Below are 18,210 nucleotides of genomic sequence, written 5' to 3' on the forward strand. Positions count from 1 at the left end.
AAAGTTCACTAAATTGGGGGTCAGTCGGTTTAATTTTGTGGGCGGACTCGAGTCTTTGGATGTTTTTCAGAGTCATATCTATTTCCTTTTCCCTGTTTTTCTTTAGGAAGGAGCCAATATTAATGAACTGTCCCCTAATTACCGGTTTGTGGGCATCCCAGACAGTATTAATTTGGAGTTCCGGACTGTCATTCAAGGAGAAATACTCCTTGATGTGTTTAGCTATCCTCTCGGACGAGTCTTGGTGGCTTAAAAGGGATTCATTTAAACGCCAATTGAAGCACGAGGGGGATTCATTGGGAGCCCTAACAGTTATAAAGATTGGGGAATGGTCTGACAAGTGAATTGAGCCAATAGAAGACTCCTGGCACAGATGTAGATGCTCCTTGGAAACAAACAAGTAATCAATCCTGTGATATGTACCATGTAGGGACGAATAAAACGTGTAGTCTAAGTCATTGGGATGCTGGGTACGCCACACGTCAATCAGATGTAGGTCCCACAAGGAGCTCCTAATTACCTTCAGAGATCTATTGGAGTGAGAAGATTTACAAGTAGAGACATCAAGTTGCGGCCATAGAGCCACATTTAAGTCTCCTCCTGTAATCACAATGCCCTCCTTGAAAGACTCTATTAAAGGGAATATAGTACAGAGCCAGCGGGCCTGGTGAGAATTTGGGGCGTATAAATTGATAAAGGTATAGGTCTGTGGTCCTATTGTACCTTTGAGTAGCAAATATCTCCCATCTGGGTCTATAATCTGATCAACAAATTTGAAGGGAATTCGCCTCTGAAGCCCTATACTGACCCCACTGGAAGCTGAGGAGCTTCCGCCACAATGATACCAGTTGGAGTAGTGTGAAAACCTCATGTCAGGGTAGTGGTTGAAGCGATAATGTGTCTCTTGTAGGAAGATCACCCCGGCCCCGGCTTTTCTTAGAATGGCAAAGATTTGGCTCCTTTTTGAAGGGGAGTGGAAGCCTTTGACATTGTAAGAGGCTATTGATAAATCAGCCATTAGTTATGGTGTAGGTGGAATTACCTCGACGCCGGTGTGACCTTCCCCAGAGTAGCACTTCAGAGTGATGCGAAACCTTTGTCCCAAATGTTGTAGGGGTCGTGCAGAATAGAAGCTCTTTCCATGTCAATGCAAGAGACAAGTACCTTGGAGTAGGGGAGAAAAGGGAAAACATAACATAAACGAAAGAACATTCATAAAACAGGTACATGGACATAATGGAGTATGTCATAATCGAAAGGGGGGTAGTTTGGTCAGTAGACCAATTTGGGAGACCGTTTAACGCCTCGGGAATGGCCTTAGATAGGCAAGAAGAGGGAAAGAGACCTCATAAGAATAGGATTTCACAAGGTCCTAGTAGTAATGGTAACAGACAAAAACAAATTGGTGGGTGTGGACCAATGGACAGTCAGCTGCGGTGCCCTTAATAGGACAGGTTCAAAGTCCTTAATACAAAGTAGAAAAAGGTTTAACGGGTACCGCGCTAATTTGTAAAGCAGTATACAGGATCAAGAACCAGAAAGCAACGTGCCAAATTCGTATGATGCACAAACGAAAAATTCCAAATCCATAAACAATAATATACAGGCGGATCTCACACTCCCATATAAACCATGCGATGATTTTCAGCAACCTGATACTCAGCTGCGCATATATGAAGACGACTGTCTTACGTCTCCCAGTTCACATGCGAAAGAATGGATGTCCGCCTGCAATATACGGTGAAATCTCCCCTTGTGATAACAGTCACACGAAAAGCCTGATCCGAAACAGTCCGGAATTACCCTAATGAAGGACAGAAAAAGATTGCGCAATACCCTCGGGATTTAAAAGTGGGAATACTTTAATCTACTTACAAAAGGCAAGTTTTCACAAGCATATAAAATACCCGACCCGGGTTTCGCACTTAGCTTCGTCAGGGGCTGCAATCCAAATGCTGCCAAAGGTCAACACATATATAGCAGTCATTGACCCCGGAACAAGTACGGACTTCCGTTTGTCCGGCAAAATATTTAAACTGATCTTTTAAAAAATAAATACTAAAATTGCCACAGTAAGTTCTGAATGACACATACACTTAGCAAGATACAATAAAATACAATAAATACACAAAACTAAAATAGTATTAAACATAAGTAGAAAAGACTTGCGTTATATAATAAAACATCTAAAATAATATTTTTTGATTAAACCATACAGACAGATTTTATATCCCACTCAATATTATGTCCATTAGGCTGCAATGTGTTCATATCATAAATCCATTGCGCCTCCCTTTTATTAATCTGTGTGGCAGGATTACCTCCACGCCAGTGACGTTTCACCAATTCTACACCACAAAACTTTAGACCCGTAGGGTCTTTCTGATGGAACCTCTTATAGTGTGCAGAGACACTATGAGTCTCGAGTCCTTTTTTAATATTTTTAATATGTTCGCCAACTCGAACTTTTAACTTTCTCAGTGTTCTTCCAATATACTGGAGACCACACGGGCACTCCAGTACATAAATAACTCCCATTGATTCACATGAGATACTACCACTGATTTTTTTAGAGATAGATTTGGAGGTAGACACAATATCATCTTTTCTAATTATTTTTTTATCTTCTCTTGTGCGATTTCTGCAGCATAAACAGAAGCCGCACCAAGTGAAGCCGTTGCGCAATTTCGGTGCACCAGAAGACTCTCTCACATAACTGTGCACGATACGGTTTCTGACAGTGGGGGCTCTTTTAAAAATAAAGGGCGGTTTTTGGGGAATAAATTCACCTATAACTGGATCATTTCGCAAAACCTTCCAGTTATTTTGAATTATTCTTTTAATATGGGGGCAATTAATAGAATAGGTGGTTGAAAAAGCAAACTTATATTTTTCTTGAATCTGTAGTTTTATCTTCCGCAGACACTTTCTTTTTAATAGTACCCAAATTTTCCAACTTAATTTCTTCCTTTTGATTCAACAGAACTTCCTTTTTATATCCCTTTTCTACAAATCTATTTACTATGATGTCACTTTGTGTCTCATAATCTTCTATACTGGTACAATTTCTTTTGATACGTTTCAATTGTCCCTTCGGCACATTACAGATCCATGGTTCATGATGGCAACTATTTCTTTCAATATAACCATTGCGGTCAGTAGGTTTAAAATAAGTGACAGTTTTTATCTTTTTTCATCTACCCTGATCTCCAGATCTAAAAAATGTATAGCTGTTTTTACTAACATCATGGGTGAAATGAATGTTCCACTTATTTGCATTAATTTGAGAAATAAACCTCATTAACCCTATCTCCGTTCCATACCAAATGCCGATGCAGTCATCTATATATCTCCTCCAGAGTTGGAGGCTACCACCCTCCATCTCAACTTTAATAATCGGGTCTATATTAGACTGTTCCCAGTAAGACATGAACAGATTGGCGAAGCTGGGTGCGAATTTCGCACCCATCGCCACTCCCGACACCTGGAGAAAATAACTATCAGCATACCAAAAATAATTATGTCCGAGGCAGTACTGTATACAATCCATAATAAAGATTTTTTGCTCATTACACATTTGAACATCTCTATTCAAATAAAATCTTATCGCCTCCATGCCTATCTCATTTGGTATGATTGTGTAAAGTGAAGTGACATCTAATGTCATCAAAATAGCATTTTCGGGTAAATCATTTATTTCTCTCAAAGCCTCAAGGATATGTCCAGTATCCCGTAGGTATGATGGTGTGATAGTCACATATTTTTGTAAAAAAATGTCTATATACTCGGATACACGGCTGGTTATTGAATCAATCCCTGAGACAATGGGTCGCCCTGGGGGGCGTTCTGCATTCTTATGAATCTTAGGTAAATAATATATAGTCGGAGTTTTTGGGTACAAGTTATTTAAATACTGGTATTCTTTCTCATTCAGCACTTTTTGCATTAGACCCCTATCTAACAAAACTTTAAGTGTTTTTTATATTCGAATATGGGATCCCTTTTCAATTTTCTGTATGTGGTAGTGTCGCTAAGAATTCTCTGCATTTCCGTGTTGTAGTCCTCATGATTTAAAACAACTACACCTCCACCTTTATCTGCTGGTTTTATAATTATTTTATCATTTTTTCCAGAGTTTTTAACGCCTCCTTTTCATTTTTAGTTAAATTATTCTTTTTTGAACCTCCTATATCTAATTGATCTAGCCCTTTAAGAACCCCACGTTTAAAAGCTTCTATACACTCATTTTCCTTATTATCTGGGAAAAAAGTAGATTTATTTCGCAGATGCGTGTATATTTTAGTATCTTGCGCATTGGAAGTTTTTATTGGATTATTTTTCAAATATTTACATATATTTAATTTCCTTATGAATCTATGCACATCCAAATATGTTTCAAATTTATTTCCTCTATATATTGGGGCAAATTTAAGACCCTTATTAAGCACAGAAAGTTCATCTGGAGTCAAACTATGTGTGCTTAAGTTATATATGCCTATGGAATCCCTCTGCCTTTCTTCGCTTCTGGGCTTATTGTGTCTTTTTCCTCCCCTTCTTCCCCTTCCTCTCTTTTTTTCTTTCTTGGTGTCCCTTCCATCTTTTGTGGTGATTGTGGTGTTTTCCCTTTTATCATCTTGTGGGGAAAATTTTCCTCATGAGTGTTAATTCCCCTCATTTCTTTAACATATACTGTATCTTCAATGTCATTTGTTTTTTTAAAAGGGCTATGGTTATAAGCCTGTCTATTTTCTGAAGGGAGATTTCTACCCCCTTCTCTATTATCTGTTCCTCTAGTACGGTTATAATCATTATACTCTTGTATATAAGGTTCTCCCCCTCTATTATTATAATAGGGGCGGTATTGTTGTCTGTTTCTGTCTGAATTATGGTAATCCCGGGAACCATATTGATATTGATTATAATGCCCACGATGGTTTTGCGCATTATAATAATGGTTCTCGTTATGTCTATAATAGCCTTGATTTCTACGATGGCCATTCCACCTAGGTCTATAATCACGAGGTTGCTCCCGGCCCCATCTGGGGTTGGAATTTACCTGGTGATTATAGGTGGTGGTTCTCCCTATATCAGGTGCGGTGCGCTCATTGTTTTTAGGCTCACTCACATATACTGCTGTATCTTCCTTTTTCTGTTTCCATTTGTACACTGTATTATTTTTATATTCCTCTATAACCTTTAAATACTTTTTTTGTTTTTTCTTTTTTACTTCTTGTTCAGCTTTCATAACTTCTTTTTGGCATTTTTGTGATAATTCAGAATATTCAGATAATTCTTTAAAAGGCGCTAGTTTGACCTTTATCTCCTCTATTTTATTACATATGGAGGAAAGTTTCTTTTTCCTTCTCTCTATAATAAATCTCATAGCACCAAAACCGCATGAATTAACAAAACTCTCCCATTCATATAATTCTGTTTCAATGTCTGAATTCAATGGGAGTTGCCACCTGAGGCCCTCTGGGATCTTTTCTTCCACAAGGAACCGCTCCAGTGAAATAACATCCCAAATGGTTCTAATTTCTTTAACCATTAATAATTCTAAGGTATTAAAAACCTCATCAATATCATTACTACAATCTTGCTGAGGTTTCTCATTAAATACTTCGTGTACATTTAAATGCATATTGTCTCTAAAAGTAAAAATATCCATAATCCACACCAACTGAACCTAGAAACAAAGTAACAGACAGAAACAAGATTGGTGGGTGTGGACCAATGGACAGTCAGCTGCGGTGCCCTTAATAGGACAGGTTCAAAGTCCTTAATACAAAGTAGAAAAAGGTTTAACGGGTACCGCGCTAATTTGTAAAGCAGTATACAGGATCAAGAACCAGAAAGCAACGTGCCAAATTCGTATGATGCACAAACGAAAAATTCCAAATCCATAAACAATAATATACAGGCGGATCTCACACTCCATATAAACCATGCGATGATTTTCAGCAACCTGATACTCAGCTGCGCATATATGAAGACGACTGTCTTACGTCTCCCAGTTCACATGCGAAAGAATGGATGTCCGCCTGCAATATACGGTGAAATCTCCCCTTGTGATAACAGTCACACGAAAAGCCTGATCCGAAAACAGTCCGGAATACCCTAATGAAGGACAGAAAAAGATTGCGCAATACCCTCGGGATTTAAAAGTAGGAATACTTTAATCTACTTACAAAAGGCAAGTTTTCACAAGCATATAAAATACCCGACCCGGGTTTCGCACTTAGCTTCGTCAGGGGCTGCAATCCAAATGCCTGCCAAAGGTCAACACATATATAGCAGTCATTGACCCCGGAACAAGTACGGACTTCCGTTTGTCCGGCAAAATATTTAAACTGATCTTTTAAAAAATAAATACTAAAATTGCCAACATAAGTTCTAATGACACATACATTTAGCAAGATACAATAAAATACAATAAATTACACAAAACTAAAATAGTATTAAACATAGTAGAAAAACTTGCGTTATATAATAAAACATCTAAAAAATTTTTTTGATTAAACCATACAGACAGATTTTATAGTCCCACTCAATATTATGTCCAGTTAGGCTGCAATGTGTTCATATCATAAATCCATTGCGCCTCCCTTTTATTAATCTGTGTGGCAGGATTACCTCCACGCCAGTGACGTTTCACCAATTCTACACCACAAAACTTTAGACCCGTAGGGTCTTTCTGATGGAACCTCTTATAGTGTGCAGAGACACTATGAGTCTCGAGTAGAGTTGAGCGAACACCTGGATGTTCGGGTTCGAGAAGTTCGGCCGAACATCCCGGAAATGTTCGGGTTCGGGATCCGAACCCGATCCGAACTTCGTCCCGAACCCGAACCCCATTGAAGTCAATGGGGACCCGAACTTTTCGGCACTAAAAAGGCTGTAAAACAGCCCAGGAAAGAGCTAGAGGGCTGCAAAAGGCAGCAACATGTAGGTAAATCCCCTGCAAACAAATGTGGATAGGGAAATGAATTAAAATAAAAATTAAATAAATAAAAATTAACCAAAATCAATTGGAGAGAGGTTCCATAGCAGAGAATCTGGCTTCCCGTCACCCACCACTGGAACAGTCCATTCTCAGATATTTAGGCCCCGGCACCCAGGCAGAGGAGAGAGGTCCCGTAACAGAGAATCTGTCTTCATGTCAGCAGAGAATTAGTCTGCATGTCATAGCAGAGAATGAGGCTTCACGTCAGCCACCACTGCAACAGTCCATTGGCATATATTTAGGCCCAGCACCCAGGCAGAGGAGGGAGGTCCCGTAACAGAGAATCTGTCTTCATGTCAGCAGAGAATTAGTCTGCATGTCATAGCAGAGAATGAGGCTTCACGTCAGCCACCACTGCAACAGTCCATTGGCATATATTTAGGCCCAGCACACACACAGGCAGAGGAGAGAGGTCCCGTAACAGAGAATCTGGCTTCATGTCAGCAGAGAATCAGTCTGCATGTCATAGCAGAGAATGAGGCTTCACGTCACCCACCACTGCAACAGTCCATTGGCATATATTTAGGCCTAGCACACAGGCAGAGCAGAGAGGTCCCGTAACAGACAATCTGGCTTCATGTCAGCAGAGAATCAGTCTGCATGTCATAGCAGAGAATCAGGCTTCACGTCAGCCACCACTGCAACAGTCCATTGTCATAAATTTAGGCCCAGCACCCAGGCAGAGGAGAGAGGTCCCGTAACAGACAATCTGGCTTCATGTCAGCAGAGAATTAGTCTGCATGTCATAGCAGAGAATCAGGCTTCATGTCAGCCACCACTGCAACAGTCCATTGGCATATATTTAGGCCTAGCACACAGGCAGAGGAGAGGTTCATTCAACTTTGGGTAGCCTCGCAATATAATGGTAAAATGAAAATAAAAATAGGATTGAATGAGGAAGTGCCCTGGAGTCCAATAATATATGGTTATGGGGAGGTAGTTAATGTCTAATCTGGACAAGGGACGGACAGGTCCTGTGGGATCCATGCCTGGTTCATTTTTATGAACGTCAGCTTGTCCACATTGGCTGTAGACAGGCGGCTGCGTTTGTCTGTAATGACGCCCCCTGCCGTGCTGAATACACGTTCAGACAAAACGCTGGCTGCCGGGCAGGCCAGCACCTCCAAGGCATAAAAGGCTAGCTCTGGCCACGTGGACAATTTAGAGACCCAGAAGTTGAATGGGGCCGAACCATCAGTCAGTACGTGGATTGGTGTGCACACGTACTGTTCCACCATGTTAGTGAAATGTTGCCTCCTGCTAACACGTTGCGTATCAGGTGGTGGTGCAGTTAGCTGTGGCGTGTTGACAAAAGTTTTCCACATCTCTGCCATGCTAACCCTGCCCTCAGAGGAGCTGGCCGTGACACAGCTGCCTTGGCGACCTCTTGCTCCTCCTCTGCCTTGGCCTTGGGCTTCCACTTGTTCCCCTGTGACATTTGGGAATGCTCTCAGTAGCGCGTCTACCAACGTGCGCTTGTACTCGCGCATCTTCCTATCACGCTCCAGTGCAGGAAGTAAGGTGGGCACATTGTCTTTGTAGCGTGGATCCAGCAGGGTGGCAACCCAGTAGTCCGCACAGGTTAAAATGTGGGCAACTCTGCTGTCGTTGCGCAGGCACTGCAGCATGTAGTCGCTCATGTGTGCCAGGCTGCCCAGGGGTAAGGACAAGCTGTCCTCTGTGGGAGGCGTATCGTCATCGTCCTGCCTTTCCCCCCAGCCACGCACCAGTGATGGACCCGAGCTGCGTTGGGTGCCACCCCGCTGTGACCATGCTTCATCCTCATCCTCCTCCACCTCCTCCTCATCCTCGTCCTCCTCGTCCTCCAGTAGTGGGCCCTGGCTGGCCACATTTGTACCTGGCCTCTGCTGTTGCCAAAAACCTCCCTCTGAGTCACTTCGAAGAGACTGGCCTGAAAGTGCTAAAAATGACCCCTCTTCCTCCTCCTCCTCCTCCTCCTGGGCCACCTCCTCTTCCATCATCGCCCTAAGTGTTTTCTCAAGGAGACATAGAAGTGGTATTGTAACACTGATAACGGTGTCATCGCCACTGGCCATGTTGGTGGAGTACTCGAAACAGCGCAACAGGGCACACAGGTCTCGCATGGAGGCCCAGTCATTGGTGGTGAAGTGGTGCTGTTCTGTAGTGCGACTGACCCGTGCGTGCTGCAGCTGAAACTCCACTATGGCCTGCTGCTGCTCGCACAGTCTGTCCAGCATGTGCAAGGTGGAGTTCCACCTGGTGGGCACGTCGCATATGAGGCGGTGAGCGGGAAGGCCGAAGTTACGCTGTAGCGCAGACAGGCGAGCAGCAGCAGGATGTGAACGCCGGAAGCGCGAACAGACGGCCCGCACTTTATGCAGCAGCTCTGACATGTCGGGGTAGTTGTGAATGAACTTCTGCACCACCAAATTCAGCACATGCGCCAAGCAAGGGATGTGCGTCAAATTGGCTAGTCCCAGAGCTGCAACGAGATTTCGCCCATTATCACACACCACCAGGCCGGGCTTGAGGCTCACCGGCAGCAACCACTCGTCGGTCTGTTGTTCAATACCCCGCCACAACTCCTGTGCGGTGTGGGGCCTGTCCCCCAAACATATGAGTTTCAGAATGGCCTGCTGACGTTTACCCCGGGCTGTGCTGAAGTTGGTGGTGAAGGTGTGTGGCTGACTGGATGAGCAGGTGGAAGAAGAGGAGGAGGAAGCCGAGAAGGAGGAGGTGGCAACAGGAGGCAAAGAATGTTGCCCTGCGATCCTTGGCGGCGGAAGGACGTGCGCCAAACAGCTCTCCGCCTGGGGCCCAGCTGCCACTACATTTACCCAGTGTGCAGTTAGGGAGATATAGCGTCCCTGGCCATGCTTACTGGTCCACGTATCTGTGGTTAGGTGGACCTTACCTAACCACAGTGCATTCTACCTCAGTGCATTCTAGGTCTTTCACCGCTGGGGAAGGGCTAGGTGGATGCCCTTGGGAAACCCTGCCAGCGGAGTCTTCAAACAGCATAAGAGACTGCTGCATAACTTGAGGCTGAGACAGTTTCCCTGGTATGCATGGGGGTGATGTGACAGACTGATGGGGTTGGTTTTCAGGCGCCATCTGTGCGCTTTCTGCAGAAGACTGGGTGGGAGATAATGTGAACGTGCTGGATCCACTGTCGGCCACCCAATTGACTAATGCCTGTACCTGCTCAGGCCTTACCATCCTTAGAACGGCATTGGGCCCCACCATATATCGCTGTAAATTCTGGCGGCTACTGGGACCTGAGGTAGTTGGTACACTAGGACGTGTGGATGTGGCAGAACGGCCACGTCCTCTCCCAGCACCAGAGGGTCCACTAACACCACCACGACCATGTCCACGTCCGCGTCCCTTACTAGATGTTTTTCTCATTGTTATGGTTCACCACAACAACAAATATATTATTTGGCCCAATGTATTGTATTCAAATTCAGCGGGATATAAATTTGAGGCCTAGTATTTAGGCGCTGGGTGACCGGTATGGATTTAGTGACAGAATTAGACTTGGAAATGCACAGAAGCGTGTGTGTGTGTGAAGTTAGTCTGAATGACCCAATGTGCACCTTGAATATTATATACCCTTTTAGGGATAGATTTCAAATAGCTCTGATATAGCAGAAACCACTAAATTATGAAATTGCTAAATTGGGAATTGTATTTCAACCCAGAACAAAAAATGTGCTTTGACGGACACTAAATAACTTTCCCAGCCACAACAGGACAGCGTTAACGAGAGATTTAGCAGGATATAAATTTGAGGCCTAGTATTTAGGCGCTGGGTGACCGGTATGGATTTAGTGACAGAATTAGACTTGGAAATGCACAGAAGCGTGTGTGTGTGAAGTTATTCTGAATGACCCAATGTGCACCTTGAATATTATATACCCTTTTAGGGATAGATTTCAAATAGCTCTGATATAGCAGAAACCACTAAATTATGAAATTGCTAAATTGGGAATTGTATTTCAACCCAGAACAAAAAATGTGCTTTGACGGACACTAAATAACTTTCCCAGCCACAACAGGACAGCGTTAACGAGAGATTTAGCAGGATATAAATTTGAGGCCTAGTATTTAGGCGCTGGGTGACAGGTATGGGTTTAGTGACAGAATTAGACTTAGAAATACACAGTAGCGGGTGTGTGTGAAGTTATTCTGAATGACCCAATGTGCACCTTGAATATTATATACCCTTTTAGGGATAGATTTCAAATAGCTCTGATATAGCAGAAACCACTAAATTATGAAATTGCTAAATTGGGAATTGTATTTCAACCCAGAACAAAAAATGTGCTTTGACGGACACTAAATAACTTTCCCAGCCACAACAGGACAGCGTTAACGAGAGATTTAGCAGGATATAAATTTGAGGCCTAGTATTTAGGCGCTGGGTGACAGGTATGGGTTTAGTGACAGAATTAGACTTGGAAATGCACAGTAGCGGGTGTGTGAAGTTATTCTGAATGTCCCTATGTGCACCTTCAATATGATCTACCCTTTTAGGGATAGATTTCAAATAGCTCTGATATAGCAGAAACCACTAAATTATGAAATTGCTAAATTGGGAATTGTATTTCAACCCAGAACAAGAAATGTGCTTGAACGGACACTAAATAACTCGCCCAGCTACAGCACTAAGGACAGATTTAGCTGGATATAAATTTGAGGCCTAGTATTTAGGCGCTGGGTGACAGGTATGGGTTTAGTGACAGAATTAGACTTGGAAATGCACAGTAGCGGGTGTGTGAAGTTATTCTGAATGTCCCTATGTGCACCTTCAATATGATCTACCCTTTTAGGGATAGATTTCAAATAGCTCTGATATAGCAGAAACCACTAAATTATGAAATTGCTAAATTGGGAATTGTATTTCAACCCAGAACAAGAAATGTGCTTGAACGGACACTAAATAACTCGCCCAGCTACAGCACTAACGACAGATTTAGCTGGATATGAATTTGAGGCCTAGTATTTAGGCGCTGGGTGACAGGTATGGGTTTAGTGACAGAATTAGACTTGGAAATACACAGTAGCGGGTGTGTGTGAAGTTATTCTGAATGACCCAATGTGCACCTTGAATATTATATACCCTTTTAGGGATAGATTTCAAATAGCTCTGATATAGCAGAAACCACTAAATTATGAAATTGCTAAATTGGGAATTGTATTTCAACCCAGAACAAGAAATGTGCTTGAACGGACACTAAATAACTCGCCCAGCTACAGCACTAAGGACAGATTTAGCTGGATATAAATTTGAGGCCTAGTATTTAGGCGCTGGGTGACAGGTATGGGTTTAGTGACAGAATTAGACTTGGAAATGCACAGTAGCGGGTGTGTGAAGTTATTCTGAATGTCCCTATGTGCACCTTCAATATGATCTACCCTTTTAGGGATAGATTTCAAATAGCTCTGATATAGCAGAAACCACTAAATTATGAAATTGCTAAATTGGGAATTGTATTTCAACCCAGAACAAGAAATGTGCTTGAACGGACACTAAATAACTCGCCCAGCTACAGCACTAACGACAGATTTAGCTGGATATGAATTTGAGGCCTAGTATTTAGGCGCTGGGTGACAGGTATGGGTTTAGTGACAGAATTAGACTTGGAAATGCACAGTAGCGGGTGTGTGAAGTTATTCTGAATGACCCTATGTGCACCTTGAATATTATATACCCTTTTAGGGATAGATTTCAAATAGCTCTGATACAGCAGAAACCACTAAATTTTTAAATTGCTAAATTGGGAATTGTATTTCAACCCAGAACAAAAAATGTGCTTTGACGGACACTAAATAACTTTCCCAGCCACAACAGGACAGCGGTAACGAGAGATTTAGCGGGATATAAATTTGAGGCCTAGTATTTAGGCGCTGGGTGACCGGTATGGATTTAGTGACAGAATTAGACTGGGATATGGCCAAAAAATAACCACACTATTGCTGGTTAAATGCACTTGGTGATGGGCGCAGCTTGCCCCTGATGTAGTATATGGCCAAAAAATGAACAGACTATTGCTGGTTAAATGCACTTGGTGTCACAGCTTGACCAACCACACTACTGAGGGTTAAATGCACTTGGTGACGGGCGCAGCTTGCCCCTGATGTAGTATATGGCCAAAAAATGAACAGACTATTGCTGGTTAAATGCACTTGGTGACGGGCGCAGCTTGCCCCTGATTTAGTATATGGCCAAAAAATGAACAGACTATTGCTGGTTAAATGCACTTGGTGTGATAGCTTGACCAACCACACTACTGAGGGTTAAATGCACTTGGTGACGGGCGCAGCTTGCCCCTGATGTAGTATATGGCCAAAAAATAAACAGACTATTGCTGGTTAAATGCACTTGGTGTGACAGCTTCACCCTGATGTAGGCTTTAGCCAAAAAACAAACGCACCATTGAGGGTTAAATGCACTTGGTGACAGGCGCAGCTTGCCCCTGATGTAGTATATGGCCAAAAAATAAACAGACTATTGCTGGTTAAATGCACTTGGTGTGACAGCTTCACCCTGATGTAGGCTTTAGCCAAAAAACAACCACACCATTGAGGGTTAAATGCACTTGGTCGCAGCTTGTGCTGGCGCACCACAAGACACAAAATGGCCGCCGATCACCCCAGAAAAATGTGACTGACAAACGGTCTGGGCAGCCTAAAAACAGTGAGCAATTGAGGATCAGCAGCTCAATGATCCACAGCTGCAGATCGATCAGTTAATCAAGTCCTTTGGAGGAGTTAATCTGCCTAATCTCGCCCTACTGTCGCAGCCGCAACCTCTCCCTACGCTAATCAGAGCAGAGTGACGGGCGGCGCTATGTGACTCCAGCTTAAATAGAGGCTGGGTCACATGGTGCTCTGGCCAATCACAGCCATGCCAATAGTAGGCATGGCTGTGATGGCCTCTTGGGGCAAGTAGTATGACGCTTGTTGATTGGCTGCTTTGCAGCCTTTCAAAAAGCGCCAAGAAAGCGTCACAAAAGCGCGAAGAAAGCGACGAACACCGAACCCGGACTTTTACGAAAATGTCCGGGTTCGGGTCCGTGTCACGGACACCCCAAAATTCGGTACGAACCCGAACTATACAGTTCGAGTTCGCTCATCCCTAGTCTCGAGTCCTTTTTTAATATTTTTAATATGTTCGCCAACTCGAACTTTTAACTTTCTCAGTGTTCTTCCAATATACTGGAGACCACACGGGCACTCCAGTACATAAATAACTCCCATTGATTCACATGAGATACTACCACTGATTTTTTTAGAGATAGATTTGGAGGTAGACACAATATCATCTTTTCTGATTATTTTTTTATCTTCTCTTGTGCGATTTCTGCAGCATAAACAGAAGCCGCACCAAGTGAAGCCGTTGCGCAATTTCGGTGCACCAGAAGACTCTCTCACATAACTGTGCACGATACGGTTTCTGACAGTGGGGGCTCTTTTAAAAATAAAGGGCGGTTTTTGGGGAATAAATTCACCTATAACTGGATCATTTTTGTTCCGGGGTCAATGACTGCTATATATGTGTTGACCTTTGGCGGCATTTGGATTGCAGCCCCTGACGAAGCTAAGTGCGAAACCCGGGTCGGGTATTTTATATGCTTGTGAAAACTTGCCTTTTGTAAGTAGATTAAAGTATTCCCACTTTTAAATCCCGAGGGTATTGCGCAATCTTTTTCTGTCCTTCATTAGGGTATTCCGGACTGTTTTCGGATCAGGCTTTTCGTGTGACTGTTATCACAAGGGGAGATTTCACCGTATATTGCAGGCGGACATCCATTCTTTCGCATGTGAACTGGGAGACGTAAGACAGTCGTCTTCATATATGCGCAGCTGAGTATCAGGTTGCTGAAAATCATCGCATGGTTTATATGGGAGTGTGAGATCCGCCTGTATATTATTGTTTATGGATTTGGAATTTTTCGTTTGTGCATCATACGAATTTGGCACGTTGCTTTCTGGTTCTTGATCCTGTATACTGCTTTACAAATTAGCGCGGTACCCGTTAAACCCTTTTCCTAGTAGTAATGGGACTCCAGATATTGCCACGACCACCTCGTTGGAGTATCGCAAGAGTCCACAGCTGCAGACGTATATCTCATGAGTCCATTCAGTGTTCCTGTGACAGACTCCTTGGAGTGAGATGCTGGCCCCTTTTCTTGGAGCGGGAGGTCTTCGGCGTACGAAGCAATTCAAAAGGGACCACCTTGGGGACATCCGGCAGGATACTTAAATCTTGGAAAAGTTCCCAATTTTCGATCGGCATAGGAGGCACATTCAGTAGCTCGTAAACTGCTATAAGATCCGAAAATGAGGAGACGTTCACTCTCTTGCCCATATATGGAAAAGACAGGCCAAACGGGTATGACCAGCGGTACAGTACCTTGTGGGACCGAAGCCAATCAGTCAAAGGCTTGAGAGCTCTGCGTTTCTTCAACGAGGAGGGTGCCAGGTCCTGGTATATGTCTATCTTGAAATCTTCATATCTCAGATCTTGACGAGAGCGTGCGGCTTCCAGGATGGCCGTTTTCACTTGAAAGTTTAGGAACCTGCAAATGACATCTCTGGGGGGTTCGGCGGGTTTAGGCTTGGGTCTCAGGGCCCTATGTGCTCGTTCTATGACAATGTCATGTGGGTGATCGGGTCCCAGCAGGGATCCGCATAGCTCGGTGATGGCAGCAGGGATTTCACCCGGAGCAACAGACTCTGGCAGTCCCCTAAATCTCAAATTGTTCCTGCGCCCCCTGTTTTCCTGATCCTCTAGGGAGTTATGCAGGTCGTTTAGATACAGGGCGCATCGGCGAAAGGAGTCTGAAACTGCTGATTGGTGGTTCAGGATTTCCACCTGGTGTGTTTCAAGGGCCTCCACGCGCTCCCCCACCTGCCTCACCTCGTGTCTGCACGCCGACAGTTCTGCAAGCATCGGCTCCAGTACCCTGTTCAGAGCACGGTCGAGGTATTTCCTGGTGATCGGGAGTTCAGCGCTGGGCTGGCAGGCCTCTGAGTCGCTCTCCCCGTCTGAGTCTGCTGAGGCACGTTTCGGAGCTTTAGGCTGTGGCGTCAGCGCCATCTTGGATTCTTTTGCAGCGATCGTGCCGGCAGCTTTTTTCAGAAACTTCTCCATTTCTCCGCTGGAAACTTGATTTTTAGAAGAAGCAGGAGGGTCACCGTGTCTAGCGTTCCCGATTTTGACCATTCTCGCCTATATTAGCTGAAGTTAGCTGGCGTTAGGGACGGTTCTCCTTACAGAGCTAAGCGCTATGCCACCATTCTCTTCCGGCGCTAGCTCCGCCCCCCTGAATCGCTTTCTTGAGCTCATGCCACAGCATCTCAATCGGGTTGAGGTCAAGACTCTGACTGGGCCACTCCAGAAGGCCTATTTTCTTCTGTTTAAGCCATTATGTTGTTGATTTACTCCTATGGTTTGGGTCGTTGTCCTGTTGCAACACCCATCTTCTGTTGAGCTTCAGCTGGTAGACAGATGGCCTTAAGATCTCCTGCAAAATGTCTTGATAAACTTGAATTAATTTTTCCTTCGATGATAGCAATCCGTCCAGGCCCTGACGCAGAAAAGCAGCCCCCAACCATGATGCCCCCACCACCATACTTCACAGTTGGGGTGAGGTTTTGATGTTGGTGTGCTGTGCCTCTTTTTCTCCACACATAGTGTTGTGTGTTTCTTCCAAACAACTCAACTTTGGTTTCATCTGTCCACAGAGAATTTTGCCATTATTGCTGTGGAACACCCAGGTGCTCTCGTGCAAACTGTAAACGTGCAGCAATGTTTTTATTTGGACAGCAGTAGCTTCCTCTGTGGTATCCTCCCATGAAATCCATTCTTGTTTAGTGTTTTACGTATCGTAGATTCACTAACAGGAATGTTAGCATATGCCAGAGACTTTTGTAAGTCTTTAGCTGACACTCTGATTCTTCTTCACCTCATTGAGCAGTCTTCGCTGTGCTCTTGCAGTCATCTCTACAGGACGGCCACTCTTAGGGAGAGTAGCAGCAGTGCTGAACTTTCGCCATTTATAGACAATTTGTCTTTCCATGGACTGATGCACAGCAAGGCTTTTGGAGATACTTTTATAACCCTTTCCAGCTTTATGAAAGTCAACAATTCTTAATCGTAGGTCTTCTGAGAGCAATTTTGTCACAACCAGACATCTGAGAAGCTCTGACAGATGCCTTTCAGAAACTCCTCCTTGAGCTATTCTTTGTTTTGGTTTTCAGTTCTTCATCTTGTTAGCCTCTCTCAGCTGTCATGTAGTTGGACTGATTGCATCCCTTTAAATTCCTCCCCATAATGCATAAGTGTGCGGCTTCCTGGAGTGTGTGTGCATGCTGATCTTATTTCCCAGTCTTCTACAAGATAAGTGTTACATTCTTTAGTGATTTCCTGTTTGCTGGATCCCAGGTGACCCTGACTCCCTCCGTGTCTAGTGTAGGGAGCCGGTGGTCGTGTCCCCTCACTATTGTAGGGTGTTCAGGTGTTATACAGTCGAGGTACGAGGATATGCGATCATCTACCATTGGGATTTTTGCATAGGCTGAGCAGTCAGAGAGAGTGCCAGGTCTTATGCAGGGGTCTCCCTATTGTTCCTTAGTTTTGGATCCAGTGAGTCTCATTGATAATCATTTTGCGATAACTCATGGTTTCCAGGTATGCACTTTGGGAAAGGATATTCCTGTTTTTGCTACTGATTCCGCTCCACTTTTTCAGAAATCATTAAAGGGCATAGTTCACAATATTCGTTTAATTGTGAGTGATGCTCATGTTGAGGATGTGTCATGTTTCGTCCTTAGCGGATTACCTACTCCTCTTGTGTTGGGGCTACCCTGGCTCACTAAACATAACCCCACCATTGATTGGCAAGCGAGGCAAATAAATGGTTGGAGTGACTTTTGCAGAGAGAATTGCCTCACGACATCTGTTTCTGAGGTTTCTACTAAGACTGTACCACCTTTTCTCTCTGAATTTTCGGATGTCTTCTCTGAGAGTGGAGTTCAGGATTTGCCCCCGCACAGGGAGTACGATTGCCCTATTAATCTCATCCCAGGCGCCAAGCTGCCTAAATCTCGTTTATACAATCTTTCCCAACCTGAAAGGCTTGCTATGCGTGCTTATATCTCTGAGAGTCTGAGAAAAGGACACATACGACCCTCGAAGTCACCTGTTGCCGCTG

This window comes from Bufo gargarizans, chromosome 5 (genome assembly GCF_014858855.1).
Source record: "Bufo gargarizans isolate SCDJY-AF-19 chromosome 5, ASM1485885v1, whole genome shotgun sequence".
Classification (NCBI taxonomy): Eukaryota; Metazoa; Chordata; class Amphibia; order Anura; family Bufonidae; genus Bufo; species Bufo gargarizans.